Source organism: Haliotis rubra, unplaced genomic scaffold (assembly GCF_003918875.1).
Source record: "Haliotis rubra isolate DU_JTF1 unplaced genomic scaffold, ASM391887v1 Scf655, whole genome shotgun sequence".
Taxonomy (NCBI): domain Eukaryota; kingdom Metazoa; phylum Mollusca; class Gastropoda; order Lepetellida; family Haliotidae; genus Haliotis; species Haliotis rubra.
In genome coordinates this window covers 265985-285000 of record NW_025767363.1, presented here as the reverse complement: position 1 = coordinate 285000, position 19016 = coordinate 265985, and the positions used below count along the sequence as shown (strand labels likewise).

At 39.9% G+C, this 19016-nt stretch overlaps 1 protein-coding gene and 1 long non-coding RNA gene across 2 annotated transcripts in view; both read left to right on the top strand.

Moving 5' to 3' along the window:
* LOC124257283 overlaps nucleotides 1-2832 on the top strand; it is a 13892-nt gene extending 11060 nt beyond the window's left edge. The window contains exon 3 of the long non-coding RNA XR_006893228.1: nucleotides 2822-2832. This is a non-coding gene — a long non-coding RNA (uncharacterized LOC124257283). The remainder of the gene's footprint in view (nucleotides 1-2821) is intronic.
* A 4732-nt stretch (nucleotides 2833-7564) lies between these two features.
* Nucleotides 7565-19016, top strand: part of LOC124257269 — a 59638-nt gene continuing 48186 nt past the window's right edge. The window contains exon 1 of the mRNA XM_046691288.1: nucleotides 7565-7626. The gene's annotated coding sequence lies outside the window, so the exon portion shown is untranslated. The remainder of the gene's footprint in view (nucleotides 7627-19016) is intronic.

Sequence of the window (19016 nt, the reverse complement as noted above, 5' to 3'; positions counted from 1 at the left end):
GAGACTATATAAGATGCCTGGTTGAGACTATATAAGATGCCTGGTTGAGACTATATAAGATGCCTGGTTGAGACTATATAAGATGCCTGGCTGAGACTATATAAGATGCCTGGTTGAGACTATATAAGATGCCTGGTTGAGACTATATAAGGTGCCTGGCTGAGACTATATTAGATGCCTGGTTGAGACTATATTAGATGCCTGGTGGAGACTATATAAGATGCCAAAAGGTCTTGAGGATTGTATACCAGAGTCTTGAACGTCACACGTCCATGTTCACATCAAGTTGAGTCGGTATTTTGTCTTTCGTTCCTTTTTGTGTTTGGATATGACACTAAGTAAATGCTTGACGGTCAATGTGAGGTGAGGTGAGGTGAGGTGAAATTGGGTTTAACGTCGTGCTTGAGAATATTTCGCTCATATGACGACGTGCATGCGTGTGTATGTGTATGTGCGGCTGCTTGTACTAGCCCAGACTGAAGCTGGTTGTATAGTGCTAGCCCACTGAGATACCATGCCGCAGTGAAGCATGAATACCCAACTCAGACACATTATACTGACTCCGAGCCGACAGTTGTACCCAATAATGCCGTGCGGGAGGCAGGGACCAACAAGTACCATATTTTAACGTATGACGCGGTCGGGGAACGAACCCGTGACCTTCCGCTCTCCGGGCGGACGCTCGAACCACTACACCACGGAGGTGGTCTTGACGGTCAATGTACCCAGATAGTAAGTTGAAATGAGGTTGGATGATAACTTCCTTTTGCCGGAATTAATAGCAACATATTCATACTATCACAAACATGGGATGTTGGCACGCGTTTTTCCGTGTTGGTCAGTTTCTATAAAAGCAAGCGCTATCTGCTGTCATACATTCCATGTCAACTCGACCTGGTTTATCGTCATGCTGTACTGTTTGTGATGTGTACCGCTTATCTATTGTTGAAGTCGTATATTTCTATTTCAAGTTGGTCAGAAGACAACAATATTACCTAAACAGCTTTAAGCTTTATCAAACACGGATTTTCATTGCTTTAAAGATATATACATTATTCTGCACAATAATCCTGTTTTGTTTGTTCAATGGGTGTCGCCATATATTGCTGTGGCAATGTCTACAATGTAAACGAGTTTTAAAGTATGACGTGGCCGTTTGTTTAAGTTGTCCAAATCTAAAACAAACTGTGTCCAGTTTTGTAGACAATATAGACATCGGGAAGACCTGGAATTACTCTTCTTAAAGCTGTTTAAGACGCAAAGTTCCTGGGTATAATCGTGAAGACCCGGAATTACTCTTCTTAAAGCTGTTTAAGGACGCTAAGTTCCTGGGTATAATCGTGAAGACCTGGAATTACTCTTCTTAAAGCTGTTTAAGACGCAAAGTTCCTGGGTATAATCGTGAAGACCCGGAATTACTCTTCTTAAAGCTGTTTAAGGACGCTAAGTTCCTGGGTATAATCTGTGATCAGCGATTGACCTTTCCACTCGACATTCAATATTTAAAGACCTACTGAATGTCCTTGGAATGTTACAAGCTGTCTTCAATTCTAAGAAGGTAAGGGATCCCTGCTCCACCTATACAGATACTGGTGCGCTCTAATTTGGATCATGGCTCCTTCGTCTGTAGTAGTAAAGTAGGCAAGTAAACGAAATTCAAAACTATTGGATACAATTATCATACAAATGATATTTTTCATCATCTTGCTGCTCACATTGTCCTTGGATTTTTAAAAGAAAGTTGAATTTAACTTTGTGTAGATGGTTGATTTTTAATATCTGTAGAGTTTAATTTGTAACTTAGATGGTTAGTGGCTGTATCCTCGAAGGGGTTAAAGTTGAGTAAAATTATTGTCACCAAGAGAGGATATGCAAAACCATATCATTCAATGTGTTTTATTCTTACTACTTTTAGTCTTAGAATATTTGTGTTTTTAATCGTTGGTTAAAATACCAGACAATCTTCACCAGCCGAAATAAGTTTATAATCCGGAAACAGGAATACTGTAAGTCCCCATGGTCCCCAGTATGCTGGCCTTATTTTGGTTGCTGGCGATCTATAACCTTATTGTATACTGTGGCGTGGAACAATTAGTCATTATTTTAATATGGTTTCAAGCTAGTTTTAGATTTAATCTTTGCTATTCCAGTTGTTATATTGCCCGTCTTGTGAAGGAATCAGTTCATGTTTATATTTTATGTTGGGTGACCTTCTGTTGTCACGATACGGCTGAAATATTGCCGATGTGACGCCAGCCTACTCTTGTGCCAGATACATACAAAGAAGCCACTTCGTCGTCAGTTTAATCAGTATATGCGATAGCTGCAATAGGTATAAAATACTGACGACAGTAGAACAGTTATATTGCATACAAACAGATTGTGTGTACGTTCATTACACTATAACAGTAAATAGTTACCAGGGATGTATTACTATATATATGACAGGAGCAGTGGTGTGGAAACTACTGTCATAAGACGATTTTGGAGTCAAGTGTAATCTTGAATGTTCCAGGATAGACTAATTGAGCATAGCAAAGCCTATTCTGTCGTTAAGACTATATATGACGCCAAGAGCATGTGAGGGTTTTTGTAAGATAAGGAAGTTAACCCAGATAAAATTAAATTGAGGTTTGGATACATTATTTTGCCATGGCTAGTGGTAACGTACTGATACTAGGACGAATATAAAGTCTTGCGATACTTCTTTCCTTGTGTATATATATTCAAATCTCAAAATAAACATGAACATTTTACACGTTATCTGCTGTGATAATTCCTTGTCAGGTCGACGTGTCTTAGTTTCACACTGCACAGATAGTGACGTGTGTTCCTATAGCCATGGCCTAATGTACACAGTGACATATCTTAAAGTCCTACATAAACATGAGGCTGCATGTCAGCTGACATGTGACGGGCATACATTACGTGTAGTATCGGTCGTGGAAACAATCCAGTAGTTTCACGCTGATTATAAAGATCTTTTTCCGGCCGGTCACAAATAATATGTTCTATCTTTACCCCTTTGGTATGACGGCCTGGGATCGAACCACCGACACTTTTCAGTATGGGTAAATTATTAACCTCTGTCGGCGAAGGAGACTACAAACAACTAGAACATCGCAGATATAAAACCAGTAATTGAATCTTAAACATCTTAACTATAGATTACAACACAATATACAAACAGACTTATAGATCGCCCACAGCTGAAGGTAGATCACCATACCAGGGACCATGTGGACTTACAGTACATTTGCTTCCTCCATGGACCCTAGCTGGATTTACATCATCCCTTCAGCTGTCAGAAATTCTCGACCAATCTAGCCTTAAATTAAAATAACAGAGATAAATCAATAAAAGACTGGTAGATATAAAAATACTTGGAGAGACATGGACTTACACACCCTCTCAGGGGGATAATAATTTTACGGTACTTCAACCACCATCAAGGGTACAGCCATAATCAATCTCTCTTAATAAATATATCCTACCTAATTATGAAAAAATTATCTAACTACACAATAATTTATTAAATAACTTTATTAAAAAGGTCCTTTTCTGATTTGACACTGAAATAAGTATCCCTTGTGATAACATATACATGTTAATTGTTTAATTACTTACTCTTGGCTTGAGGGTCTTGTAAAAGGTTCACTATGTATCTGCTGGCGTGGAGGCAAGTGGGACACACTGTATCATGACGACAGGTATACACTCTTCGGGGGGATTACTGATTGTCTTGCCAATTAACTGGATATGATACCGAGTGGTGTCAACATCCCTGAGTGCTTGACAAATGTAACTTGTAGTCTCTCAACTATAAAATATACGGTCTAAAGGACCGCACTGTAACGAGGCACCTGGACAAGATGCCCTCAGTAGATTCGAATCATCAATAGAACACAATAGGAGGACGAATGTCATCAGTATCGTTAGATCTCGGCTTTACCAAGTCCGTCTAAATGCAAAACGACCGTCCTGTTATCTATTGGTTTGGTATAGGCGACAGAGATAGCGGTATGGGGCTGATTGTTCACCAACATACACGCTATACAAAGTGTACAGAAGTTTCGAGGTTTTACCCCCGATTCAGAGAAAACGGTACAAGTGACGAGAGTCGGGGACGCAGTTATTGACAGTGATAGGTATTGGCGGAACCTCATCACACGTGAGAGTTGCACTGATTCAATCAATGTGAACTTGACTGCCCAGCCTTTTGCTTCTTTTCAGTCCGCTAATACACGCAGAACACTCCTATCAGTCTGCCCTTGCCAATATCTCGTATTGTGCTTTGACATAATTCTGTTATCACATACCACTTCTGTCCGTCACACATCACTTTGTGACCTGCCAACAAACTGATGTACGAGGTACGAAACTGTCCTATCTTCTACTTTGATAAAGCCTTTGCCATATGCTATTATATCTTTGCCATATGCTATTATATCTTTGTCATATGCTATTATATCTTTGCCATATGCTATTATATCTTTGTAATATGCTATTATATCTGTGCCATATGCTATTTTATCTTTGCCATGTGCTATTATATCTTTGCCATATGCTATTATGTCTTTGTCATATGCTATTTCATCCTACTAGTTAGAGTGTAATAACTGTAGTAGTTACAGTGTTATAACTGTAGTAGTTAGAAGGTAATAACTGTAGTAGTTAGAGTGTAATAACTGTAGTAGTTATAGCATAATAACTGTAGTAGTTACAGTGTAATAACTGTAGTAGTTACAGTGTAATAACTGTAGTAGTAAGAGCGTAATAACAGTAGTAGTTAGAGTGTAATAACAGTAGTAGTTAGAGGGTAATACCTATGGTAGTTAGAGCGTAATAACTGTGGTAGTAAGAGTGTACTAACTGTAGTAGTCACAGTGTAATAACTGTAGTAGTTAGAGTGTAATAACTGTAGTAGTTAGAGTGTAATAACTGTAGTAGTTACAGTGTAATAACTGTAGTAGTTAGAGTGTAATAACTGTAGTAGTTAGAGTGTAATAACTGTAGTAGTTAGAGTATAATACCTGTAGTAGTTAGAATGTAATAACTGTAGAAGTTACAGTGTAATAACTGTAGTAGTTAGAGCGTAAAAACTGTAGTAGTTACAGTGTAATAACTGTAGTTGTTGCAGTGTAATAACTGTAGTAGTTAGAGTGTGATAACTGTGGTAGTTAGAGTGTAATAACTGTAGTAGTTAGAGTGTAATAACTGTAGTAGTTAGAGCGTAATAACTGTGGTAGTTAGAGTGTAATAACTGTAGTAGTCACAGTGTACTAACTGTGGTAGTTAGAGTGTAATAACTGTAGTAGTCACAGTGTACTAACTGTGGTAGTTACAGTGTAATAATTGTAGTAGTCACAGTGTACTAACTATTGTAGTTAGAGTGTAATAACTGTAGTAGTTAGAGAGTAATAACTGTAGTAGTTAGAGTGTAATAACTGTAGTAGTTAGAGCGTAATAACTGTAGTAGTTAGAGTGTAATAACTGTAGTAGTTAGAGTGTAATAACTGTAGTAGTTAGAGTGTAATAACTGTAGTAGTTAGAGTGTAATAACTGTAGTAGTTACAGTGTTATAACTGTAGTAGTTACAGTGTAATAACTGTAGTACTTACAGTCTAATAACTGTAACGTGCTGTAAACCTTGGTTTCTCTTTTCATAACGTTTTCGTTTGTACGATATCTTAATACAGTGGAATCTGTCTATTCCGGACTCACCTGGGACCGACTAATTTGTCCGGATTGTAAAGCAGTCCGGATAAGACAATTTTTGGAGACACCGGTCGGTTTATCTATAGGTTACACTTTCGTCAAACATTTTTCAGGATAAGAAAACGACATCGTATTGCTTCGCGTGAACAAGCAACAGAAAACGACTTTGTCAGTAAAGACGTCACATTTGCAATTAAACATCAATAGAATAGATTATTTACTTTTTCAGTTCTAATTTGTTTTTGCTAAGCATGTCTAATATGCAGAAATTACGATTACCTCGTGTATTTGTCGCGTATACAGAACCGGAAATAGCAATCAGCTGTGGACACGTTCCCCCGCGACCTACCGGTGATTTAGTTTAAACTTACACAATAATATAAGGAGATGAATTCTGATGCAGTGATAGTAACAATATAGTATCTGAAACTATTATTTCATTAAGAGAAATATATTCTAGCATTGCATCATTTCAGTTGCAGGTTTTGCTCCGCCGTATTCCTATGACTCAAAGCCTTAAACTCAAATACATGTATTATCCAAGTGTATTCATTTAACTTCAAACACTCTCTATTCCTTAAAACTTAGCTTGGAAATATAAAATCAGATTTTGTCATCTATGTCTGCAACTTTCTGTTTTTTGTTAACATTTACACAAATGGCGGATGTATTGAAAAATGGCTGCCTGTGTTAAGGCAGTGTCAACTTTCAAGGGTATTTTATATGGAAAGAAACACACGGCAATTGTTTTCTATCATCAGGTTGCAATTATACAACACTTATGAATGTGAGAGAAATGGGCTTCACACATGGCACGTGGGTCTTCGGCGTGTCAAGTTGATGCTTTCAGCACATGGCTGCACCACCGCCCCTGAATTTGAATTAAAATTTGAAAAAACAACAACATAATAATAATTTAATATAAAATATTACTGAGCAATTACTTGTTATTGATATAAACATACATAACAGGATCTTAGATTATATTACTAAAGAGACATTATTCTCATAAAGTTGTCAGTCAGTTAAAATTTGAAATGAATATTCTGTGTTAGAAGCTTATATGTTTTTAAAATCAATGGAAAAGATGACAAAACTGAGCGGCCATAACGAAAATAGCCTATGAATCCTTCTTAGCTCTGCTCTTAGTAAAGTACAGATTCTTGTACTTTCGTTTGGTTGAGATTCATCCGGGATTCGAACCCATACCCTCAGAGTCAGGCACCTAATCGCCAGGCACCATCGTCACTTGTCCCTCCGTTTGGTCGTTAGATTTGCCGTGGCTCAAGGACTATATGTCGCAATAGCCTACCGACTCGGGTGCCACTGCTACAAAGAGCCGTACATCAGACCGTATTACAATAGAGACAAGCATACAACTTATAATATACTAACGTCATGCTACAATACTCTCCAGCTCTCTGTTTCTCTTCCCCTCTCTCTGGGACGGCGGGGTAGCCTAGTTGTAAAAGCGTTTGCTCGTCACGCCGAATACCCAGGTTCGAATCCCCACATGGGTACAATATGTGAAGCCCATTTCTGGTGTCCCCCGCCGTGATGTTGCTGAAATATTGCTAAAAGCGGCGTAAAACCAAACTCAGTCAGTTAGTCAGTTTACCAGTAAGTTCTCTGGCACAGCTATGTCCTGCATTCACACAGCAAAGATAACATGGTCATTGTTGTATGGTAATAAACAGCTGCTCCGACTGCTGCAAGCTGTATCAAGCTGCAGGTGCAAAAGGTTGAAGATAAATATCGACAAGATAACACAGAGGACATCCTTGTGACTTGATGTAAGAAGGGGCGTGGTTCTGTGGGCCTGGCAGTATTCAGAAGGTACGTACTGTCGTGGAGGTACGTACTGTCGTGGAGGTACGTACTGTCGTGGAGGTACCTACTGACGCGGAGGTACCTACTGACGTGGAGGTAAGTGAAACAGCTTTAGCACGATACAGTTAAACAGTGTCAACTTCCAGGCTGTTACAATAAGGTTTTCAGAATTTCGTGCGAGAAAGAATTTGTTGTTACAACAAACAACAAAGCAATAGTATAATATAATGACTTTGTGATGTTTGTTTGTTTATTTTGGAAGAGAGTTTTGTGTTTATTCTATGACGTTTAGGTGTGAACCTGTCCGGTAAATTGAATTAAGTTTTGTCGGATGTTAATCAGCTTTAGGGAGTGATGTTTTATTAATTAATAAGGGGTAGATCAAGCCCAGGGGCCGATCCCTTGTTGCAGTTATTAACAACATGAAGCAGTTCTTCCATTATACTACTACAGATTAAACTGACGATGAAGTGGCATTGTGTACGTTAGTGGTGCTAAGTGGTATGTGATAACAGAATTATGTCATAGCGCAATACGAGATATTGGTCCAAGGGCAGACTGAACTTAAGGGAGTGTTACTGTAGTCGATAGTAATTTATCTATACATACAGTCAAATCCCGATGAGTCGAATGCCGGTGTCTCGAATATTATGCATAACTCGAAGTACCTGTCGGTCCCGACCATTCCCTGTTATAGTTGTCATCATTTTTTTTCTACCCTCATAGACATACCTATGTGTCGAGATAAGAATTTATTACTTGGTCCCCAAAAGATGGACAGTCAAGTTCACAGAGAGAGAGAGAGAGAGAGAGAGAGAGAGAGAGAGAGAGAGAGAGAGAGAGAGAGAGAGAGAGAGAGAGAGAGAGAGAGACCAAAAGGATGGACAGTCAAGTTCACAGTGATTGAATCAGTGCAACTCCCACGGGGGATGAAGACCCACCAGTGCCTATCATTGTTAACGACTGCGTCCACGACTCTCGTCACATGTACCGTTTTCTCTGAATATGAGGTAAAACCTGATATAGCGTGTATGTTGGTGAATAATCCTCCCCATACCGCTATCTCTGTCGCCTATGCTGAACCAATAGATCACAGGGTGACGTCTTTCATTTAGACTTACTTCGTAAAGCCGAGATCTAACGGTACTGATGACATTCGTCCTCCTATTGTGTTCTATTGATAATTCGAATCTACTGTGTAGTACAATTACTATCTGAGGCCATCTTGTCCAGGTGCCTCGTTGCAATACAATCCTTTAGACCGTACATTTTATAGTTGAGAGACTACAAGTTACATTTGTCAAACACTCAACTAGGAATGTTGACACCACTCTGCATCATATCCAGTTAATTGACCAGACAAACAGTAATCCCCGTCTTCATGATACAGTGTGTCCCACTTGCCTCCATGCCAGGAGATGCATAGTATATACTGTACAAGACCCTTCACGCCAGTAGACAGATACATAGTAAACACTGTACAAGACCCTCCACGCCAGCAGATACATAGTAAATACTGTACAAGACCCTCCACGCCAGCAGATAGATACATAGTAAACACTGTACAAGACCCTCCACGCCAGCAGATACATAGTAAATACTGTACAAGACCCTCCACGCCAGCAGAAACATAGTAAATACTGTACAAGACCCTCCAGGGCAGCAAAAACAGAGTAAATACTGTACAAGACCCTCCACGCCAGCAGGTACATAGTAAATACTGTACAAGACCCTTCACGCCAGTAGATAGATACATAGTAAACACTGTACAAGACCCTCCACGCCAGCAGGTACATAGTAAATACTGTACAAGACCCTCCACGCCAGCAGATACATAGTAAATACTGTACAAGACCCTCCACGCCAGCAGATACATAGTAAATACTGTACAAGACCCTCCACGCCAGCAGAAACATAGTAAATACTGTACAAGACCCTCCACGCCAGCAGAAACATAGTAAATACTGTACAAGACCCTCCACGCCAGCAGGTACATAGTAAATACTGTACAAGACCCTCCACGCCAGCAGAAACATAGTAAATACTGTACAAGACCCTCCACGCCAGCAGGTACATAGTAAACACTGTACAAGACCCTCCACGCCAGCAGGTACATAGTAAATACTGTTCAAGACACTCCACGCCAGCAGATACATAGTAAATACTGTACAAGACCATCCACGCCAGCAGATACATAGTAACCACGGTACAAGACCCTCCACGCCAGCAGGTACATAGTAAATATTGCACAAGACCCTCCACGCCAGCAGATACATAGCAAATACTGTACAAGACCCTCCTCGCCATCGGAAACATAGTACACACTGTACAAGACCCTCCACGCCAGTAGGTACATAGTCAACACTGTACAAGACCCTCCACGCCAGCAGGTACATAGTAAATACTGTACAAGACCCTCCACGCCAGCAGATACATAGTAAATACTGTACAAGACCCTCCACGCCAGCAGGTACACAGTAAGTACTGTACAAGACCCTTCTCGCCAGCAGATACATAGTAAACACTGTACAACACCCTCCACGCCAGCAGGTACATAGTAAACACTGTACAAGACCCTCCACGCCAGCAGAAACATAGTAAATACTGTACAAGACCTCCACGCCAGCAGGTACATAGTAAATACTGTACAAGACCCTCCACGCCAGCAGAAACTTAGTAAATACTGTACAAGACCCTCCACGCCAGCAGGTACATAGTAAATACTGTTCAAGACCCTCCACGCCAGCAGATACATAGTAAATACTGTACAAGACCCTCCACACCAGCAGATACATAGTAAACACTGTACAAGACCCTCGAGTCAAGAGTATGTAATTAAACAATGCAAATGTATCTGCATCAGAAAAAGACCTTTTAATAAAGTTAATTAATACATTATTGTGTAGTTAGATATTTTTTTATAATTAGGTAGGATATATTTATTAAGAAAGATTGATTATGCCTGTGTCCTTGATGGCGGATGAAGTACCGTGAAATTATTATCCCCCTGAGAGGGTATGTAAGTCCATGTCTTTCCAAGTATTTTTATATCTACCAGTCTTTTATTGATTTATTTCTGTTATTTTAATTTATGGCAAGATTGGTCGACAATTTCTGACAGCTGAAGGGATGATGTAAATCCAGCTAGGGTCCATGGAGGAAGCAAATGTATTCTAAGTCCACATGGTCCCTAGTATGGTGATCTACCTTCAGCTGTGGGCGATCTATAAGTCTGTTTGTATATTGTGTTGTACTCTATAGTTAAAATGTTTTAGATTCAATTACTGGTTTTATATCTGCGATGTTCTAGTTGTTTGTAGTCTCCTTCACCGACAGATGTTAATAATTTACCCATACTGAAAAGTGTCGGTGGTTCGATCCCAGGCCGTCATACCAAAGGGGTAAAGATAGAACATATTATTTGTGACCGGCCGGAAAAACATCTCTGCAATCAGCGTGAAACTACTGGATTGTTTCCACGACCGATACTACACGTAATGCATGCCCGTCACATGTCAGCTGACATGCAGCCTCATGTTTATGTGGGACTTAAAGATATGTCTCTGTGTCCATATGACCACGCCACTATCTGTGCAGTGCGAAACTGAAACATGTCGAGCTGACAAGGAATTATCACAGCAGATAACGTGTAAAATGTTCAGGGTATTTTGAGGTTTGACCAAATATACACAAGGAAAGAAGTATCGAAAGACTATCTAACTTAGTGTAGATTTTTAATATTTGTAGAGTTTAAGTTGCAACTTAAATGGTTACTGGCTGTATCCTCGAAGGGGTTAAAGTTGAGTAAAATTATTGTCCCCAAGAGAGGATATGTAAAACCATGAAAAATGAAAAGCGTTTTGTGACATGGCTTCACATATTACCCACTCATATTGAAAGCAGCGCATAAGGAAAATTAACCTTCAGTCATATATTCATTTCAGGATAACACGTTTAACATGATACGGACCTAGGACATTAAACACTGACATATCCCATGTTTTAAGCGCATTCACTGTGTACCATGAACAGTACAGCCCGGCTCAAAGCGAAATTTGGTTAAGAAGAATAGTAATATTAACAGGCAATAGTCATAAATATCTGGAACATTACAGCACGACTGTTCTTGCACTGACCATGTTAACTGGAATGCTAGACAGGTTGCACCCATGGTAAACTGTCTTAGAGGTTTTAAATATCGTCTCTCAAGTAAAAGCCTACAAACAATTTATACTCTCCCAAAGAAGAAACGCATATAGGAATTTCAACTGTATTTTTTATGTTTATTTTGAAACATCTTGTAGGCTTTATGAGTAAATGACATATAGCGAAATTGCACACTGGGAATGCAGACTTATCCGTCTTTGGCACCAACTCGAGGAAAGTCAGTTTGAGTGTCACATGGAAACGTGTGGTGGCGCTGAAGTCAAAACCTCGTGTGACCGCCGTGGACATCCAGAACTGCACGACATCGCCTCGGCATCGAACGAATAAGTCTCAGAATATCGTGTGGCCCAATCGCAACCCACTCTGCCTGTAGTGCCTGTGCGAGTTGCTGAAGTGTCTGGGACTGAGGGTTACGGTGTCGGACCCGTCTGTCCAGGGCATCCCACAGATGTTCGATCGGGTTTAAGTCCGGTGATCTTGAGAGCCCGGGGAGCACATTGATGTTGTGGTTCTGGAGGAAGTCTCTAGTGTGATGTGTTGTGTGGGGCCTGGCATTGTTCTGTTGAAACAACTCCCTCTAGCGATCAATGATTGGAAGGAGGTGTGGGCGTAGGATGTCGTCACAGTACCGTTGAGCTGTCAGGTTGCCCTGGATCATCACCAAATCACTTCTCCTACGGCAGGTGATCGCTCCCCACATCATAACACTGCCCCGGCCGAATATGTCCACCTGGGGAACGCAAACGTCGGCGAAACGTTCACGTCGACGTCTGTACACCCGCATTCTTCCATCGCGTCGTTCCAATAGAAATCGTGAATCATCACTGAACCAGATTCTACGCCAATTCGTTAGGTTCAAGGACTGAACGTTGGTGCACCATTGAACTCGATGTCGACGATGTTGTTGTCGAAGCACAGGGCCAAAATGAGGTCTTCTGGCACGTAAACCAGCCTCTCTCAACCTGTTCCTGACGGTCTGTGCAGAAAGCCTCCTCAATCAGGGTATTTGTCGAGCGGTACTGGTCGCCGTAGCTGTTCGATGACGCAGGTGATGTACCCGGATGTAGCGATCCTGCCCCGCAGTGGTCGCTCGAGGTCGCCCACTACGAGGGGCATCTGCTACCGCATTCTGCCGGCGATATCTCTCCCAGAGCCGTGAAATGGTGCTTTGGTACACATTCATGCGTCGAGCAACTGCACGTTGAGCCTGGTCAACTTCAAGCAAACCAATGGCGATATGACGGTTGGCTTCACTTAGACATGGCATTTTGCGTTCGTCAACAATATTCCAAATACAGTGCATAATCGACAGACAGCGATCAACCTTTTATACCCATCATTAAGACTATCTGAGACTAACTTTCACGTGCATTGCATGTGAATTGTGTATTCTGTGACACTACACGCCGAAATTGAAAATCATGCTGTTAAATACGGGTATTTTACGGATGGTGCGTTTTGTTGTGATATTTTAAAATATAAACACCATAGGACAAAAGAGCAAAATAGAGCAAAACCTTTTGTAAAATGAATCACGTTTTAATTCATTGCTACATGAAATTGCTATTTTCATGATGCGTTTCTTTTTTGGGAGGGCATATTTTGCCTATTTTCGATTTTTGTTGTCACATCTGGGACAATTGTACCAAACAGCACTAACACTTGAAAAAGTTAACCTTAGAACTATTTGCGGTGCTCTTCACGGTACGAGTCGTAATAAAAGTTACAAATTTTTAACCACTATGTACTCGAAGATGTGTCCAAAACTAACATATTTGTTTTATAAAATGAACAACAATTCAACTTCAAAATATAGTTGAATAACCTAACCCCTCTTAAGGTATCTGACACTACAAGCTTCAATTTCCGAGACCGTTTGAAGCACTAAACTATCGATAGTAAAGTGCAAATTATGCCAAGTCATTTCTCCCAGATACAGTGCAACTGTGCAATTCTTTGGCTACCGATCATAGACAATCGGCTACTTGGGTAGTTTTAAGAAACAAATTAATATGTCAAATAATAATTGTCACAACTAATAAAATTATGGATCAAGATTCTGTCAGATTATTCATTCACGCCTCAGACTCGGCTGCAGGGGTTATTATGCACATAACTATGAGCGATATATTTCTTCAATTAGGTCTTGTTCTTGTTGCTATTGTTACGAAGTTCCAAATCACTGTTTCTTTTAATGCACTACTTACACTGATACAGGAAATGACACGTACTTTTATGCTAAAGGATATGACATAAATTCGTTATTATACGACCACTCTAATTGATCTACTGAAGATAATCTTGAAATTTTAGAAACTATCCATGCTGGCATTGTCTTGTCAGGCAGATTTGAGTTTGTAAGTAGTTAAAACTAATACTTCCCGACACAAATAGTTCTAATGTTAGAAGCAGGAAACTATTGTTTGTTTGTCACATGTTTTTCCTCATGATGTTTACACCGTGTTTGTGTCCCGGAGCGGTATTCATGTAAGCCACATGCCGCTTGTTTACCAATCTGGTTCCACCTTTGGAAATAAATATGTTTAAACCATGAGATGTGCTCGATGGTCAGTGTGCTCGTGGTCCCCTTAAATACAAATGCTTTACTACACTATATTCCACTCCAAGACGAGCCACACAGCTGGTATGGGACAGTTTTGTTATTCATAGTTCCTGGGTTGTTGGAAACTAAACTGATCATTTTAAAGTACGCCTGCTTGTATACGTTTCGATATGGCTCTGGGCAGCAATGAAAACCTTCCAAGTGGTTATTCGAACGGTGACAAGGGTTTCTGTACCTGAAGCCTGCATAAAATACTTGCTTTCTGTGTTTTACTTCTGTAAAAAAAAGTTTTTGATAATCTATAGAGTACTTGCTGACCACCTTACTGGGATGTCACCAACTCCGCTCTCTGGAGATCTGCCATTTTAATACCGAAAATAATCACATTCTAAGACAAGCAGAAGCATGATTTTAATCTCCCTTAAAACACCAGCTTATGTATAAGTAATAAACAATATGTTTACTGAGTATAATCTCCCTTGAGATGCGAGCTTATGTCCTTACAGTATTTGTTTATAATCTCCTTTTGTGTTAACTGTTAACGAGTTTGGTACATAGATAACTGGAGAAGTGGGGCCGGTCTACTACGTTTCCTCCCTGGTGTAGGTGGATGTAGGAAACTAAAGTGTGGCAGTACAGTTCCTGGGGGTATTGTTGTTTGTTATTATGTGTATTGTAGAGAAAATGAAGTGTAGGCGAGTCGAGCTTGGAGAAATGAAGACACTCCCATGTATGAATTCGTGGGTCGTCATGACCCAGCACAGGAGGAAGCTCACATAACAGATGTCATTATTTGATATTCATGGCTGCATTGTACAGCGCTTGAATAGGTGTTATGGCAAGTTATTCAGTCAGTCAGTCAGTCTGTCCCTCTCACGAGGAACGTTGTGGAACTTTTGCGTTTGGATTAATAGTCCACTTTGAACCGGCTGAAGATTTGACCCAAAGCCAGGTTATTCTTATTGATCTAACAAAATTTGTTGTGGTGCAGGAAGGTGTGTGGCATCTCCAGTAGTATGGCAGGAAAGGGGCGCTAATACCATCTAGTGCATGTTTTGTTTTGGTCGGTATTCGGACTGCCTGTCTGCGAGCAGGATAATGCCTTCATAGGAAACTCCTCGAGGATGAGCCGGAACTCCACGCACCTCATTTATGTCTGAGCCAGCGACACAGGTCATTGCCGTCTTGTATATCTGTCATGTATTCTCTATAGCCAGCTAACGAAGTTAGGACTCAACGTGCATTGTATGCCTTCGTCCTCACCAACCTATAATTCTCTGCAGGTTCCCCTGTTGAAAGATATAGCAGCTGGGTATAGTCGCCAGACATCGTTTACCTGGTTTTTGAACTTGTGAATCGGATGATGCCAGTGATTTCAGGAAAGACCAGGAATTGATCTTCAATAACCCATACTTTTCGTAGAGGCGATTAACAGGATCGGGCGGTCAGGCTCGCTGTCTTGGTTGACATATGTCATTCTAATTTGATCGACCACGATGTCGGGTTATTGATTACAGTCGTTATTCAGAAGAAATAATATCAATGCATGAGGTTAGTTTCTATACTGGTTTCAGTGCGGGTTGGCTGTGGTAACGTCACAGCGCTCACAAGAAAAAAAAAGGTGATTTCCAAAAATTTCCAATTTGGAAATATCATATTTAAAAAAAATCCCAAAATTGGAAAGATGATATTTCCAAGGCTTGGAAATTTTTGGAAATTTAGGAAGGATTTTACCACTACTTCTTTCAGTTTCTCCTTTTCCCAAGGATCCCCGTGAGTGTATAGACTGTGTATTCGTCCTCCTAGGAGTGTATTCGTCCTCCTATGCGAGCAACTATAACCAGGGAGACTATAAGACGTTGTAGATTATTCCTGGTATAACTTCTCTCGTCTGCATCCTTGTTGTTCTAGGTGTCAAAAATTGACATTAACTGTCATATTTGCCCTGATATGGGTAGCATTTTCCAAAATACAGTTTTAAGTGTATGGTTTACTTATTATCCACAAAAGCGCAAATAGTTTTTGACCTGTCACGGTTTGCATAAACACAAATTACATAGACCTACGTTACATCATTGATTAAATAAAAGTTTACCGGACCCACTGACTGACTGGCCAGGGTTTATTACATGTCATAAAAGTGAACCCTTGCCAGGGAATAATAGGCTTATTGTAGTAGAATACATTCTTTAATGGTACCCTCTAATTAACACCTGACACAAGGGATGGACCGTTTGGGTGGTTTATCATTGCGAAATCAACAGTCAACAGACCATGAAATGTTGTTTTAAGACTGTAGGCGAATAGAGAGCAACCCGTTTGGGTTTGTGGTCAGAGACGGTGTTATGCAGTTGGTGTATTCACGAAATATCATGAACTTAATAATAGATAATTGGTTATATTGTCCACACACAGGGGGACTGGGGCAAAAAGAACCCAAATGAATTCCTTCTTAAAAAATTCATAGTTTAACTAATTAATTTGGTCATATACAATAAAAGGTGACTAAATGTTTAATTTTAGATAACGTTAAATAATTTCTAGAGAAATCACTACACAAGTTCATATCACAGGTGATTCCAGAGACAAATAGTTGATCAGATTCTAGTTTATGAAAAGCATTAAATTCCAAACAAACCAATCTGTTCTCTAATGCTCAGGAATTATTACCACTTACATACCATAGTTTGAGATGTCGACTCAGGAAGCCGACCTTTCGATTCTTATAAGGCTCAGGACATTGACAAGGGGTACGCTTTAAAGTTTGTGTGTTATTTTAGCACATGGCTAATCTCATGTGACGTGTAATTACAAGCTGGTGGTTGATGGAAGTGAACACATCGCACACTGAAGCCGACCGTGTAAAAACATGATCAAAACAATCATATGGTAAACACATTTAAAAGGGCACTGATCCAGAGCAATTTCCGCGCACTGGTTGTTGCTTTTGTTATTGCTTTTCTCCCCTGAGCACCCGGATGATATCCCAGTATTTTCGATTGGTTCGTGACCTTTGCTGCGCAACCCGCATGCGCAATTGATCGTATAGGTGTAGATTGATCAACAAAAATAAAACCTTTTTTACTCGATAATATTTCCATCATTTAGATTATTATAACAAATGAAAACAGTTTGAAGTTTAATCATCTGCCAGTGGTAAAAAAATGTCAGGATTGCAAAATAACGAAGTCAATGTGTGTGTCAGGGTAGAGACTGCGATCTGGTAGAATCTCCGATCCTACCAGCAGAGATTGCGATAGGAGTCTCTACCAGTAGAGACTGCGATCGGAGTCTCTACTGGTAGAATCTCCGATCCTACTAGTAGAGATTGCAATCGTAGTCTCTACTGGTTGAATCGGAGATTCTACCAGTACATTTTCCAATTCAACTGGTAGAAACTCCGATCCTACAAGTAGAGGCTGCAATCGTCTTCAACTGGTAGAAACTCCGAGTGATCTGTGGGTAAACAACAAAGACACTTTTTCTGAACAGTACTATGCATTTTATTCAGATATAACACTAGACTGTTTCCGCTTCTACAGATATATTAAGGATTAAAAATACAAATGTGACTTGAGAGATCATATTACAATATACATATCTTACAAAACCGATTACAAGCAAGATCAATTGCATAATCAGTGCTTTCCCTAGGCATACAAATTTAGAAGTCATCATGAGAGGGAGTCATGGACATGTTTTGGGGAGTCAACTTCTTTCATGAAGAGATGAACTGTTATCAGGGTTCGAAATACCCCATATATTAGCGTGCCATGGCACGGTCATTATTGAAATGGCACGGCTAAAAAATGTCCTCGGTGCCCTTTTGACACGCCTGATTTTTCAGAGACATAACTCACATTTAGTCATACACATATACACTGACAATTTTTATAGCCCTCAGAAGAAAACCAATCAAGATTAGCAACTGTGGTGAGGAAAATAGAATATTATTTGTCCCTCCGTTGTCTTTGAAGCTATGTTGCTGCAACTGGTACAAACAACTTGGTCGAAATCGGACGGTTGGTTTCAGAGTTAGGGGTGTTTGAAACGTATTTGAGGGTTTTAAATCGTCGGAGATTCTACCAGTAGAGACTCCGATCGCATAGGTTATTCCATATAATCGTAGTCTCTACCAGTAGAAACTACGATTGCAATCTCTACTAGTAGGATCGAAGATTCTACCAGTAAAGACTCCGATCGCAATCTCTACTGGTAGAATCTGCAGTCTCTACCCTGACATATGTCTATATATTTTGTCTTATAATCCTAATTATTATATTGCCATATTTGCATGCATTTTGAAACTTAATAAAAAGCATACGATTATACTTATAGCGTATTTATAACATGACTGTAATATCTAGACATTTTATAGAATGCCAACATGAATCATATTTCACACACACCCTAGGTATGACCTAGTGTATGTTGTCTGTCTCATTACGGCGAAAACAAATGATTCTGTTGAATGCTACCACAACAAATGAATAAAAACAAAATGCAAATATTAGAAATAAAACCGACTAAAGTCTGCAACAATGTCAGGTTATTACCTTGTTCGAGGAATGTATCCATCAATATCCACATAGGTTTAGTCCCGATTTTGACAGCCTCAAATTTGATCTAGCCAGTTATCCCAATTTTGACAATGAACTTTGGTACACTTGTCAGCTCTTCTCGTGTCCGTTTTTTACATTACTGGTAAGGATATAGGAACCAATAGAGCTTTGGTCTG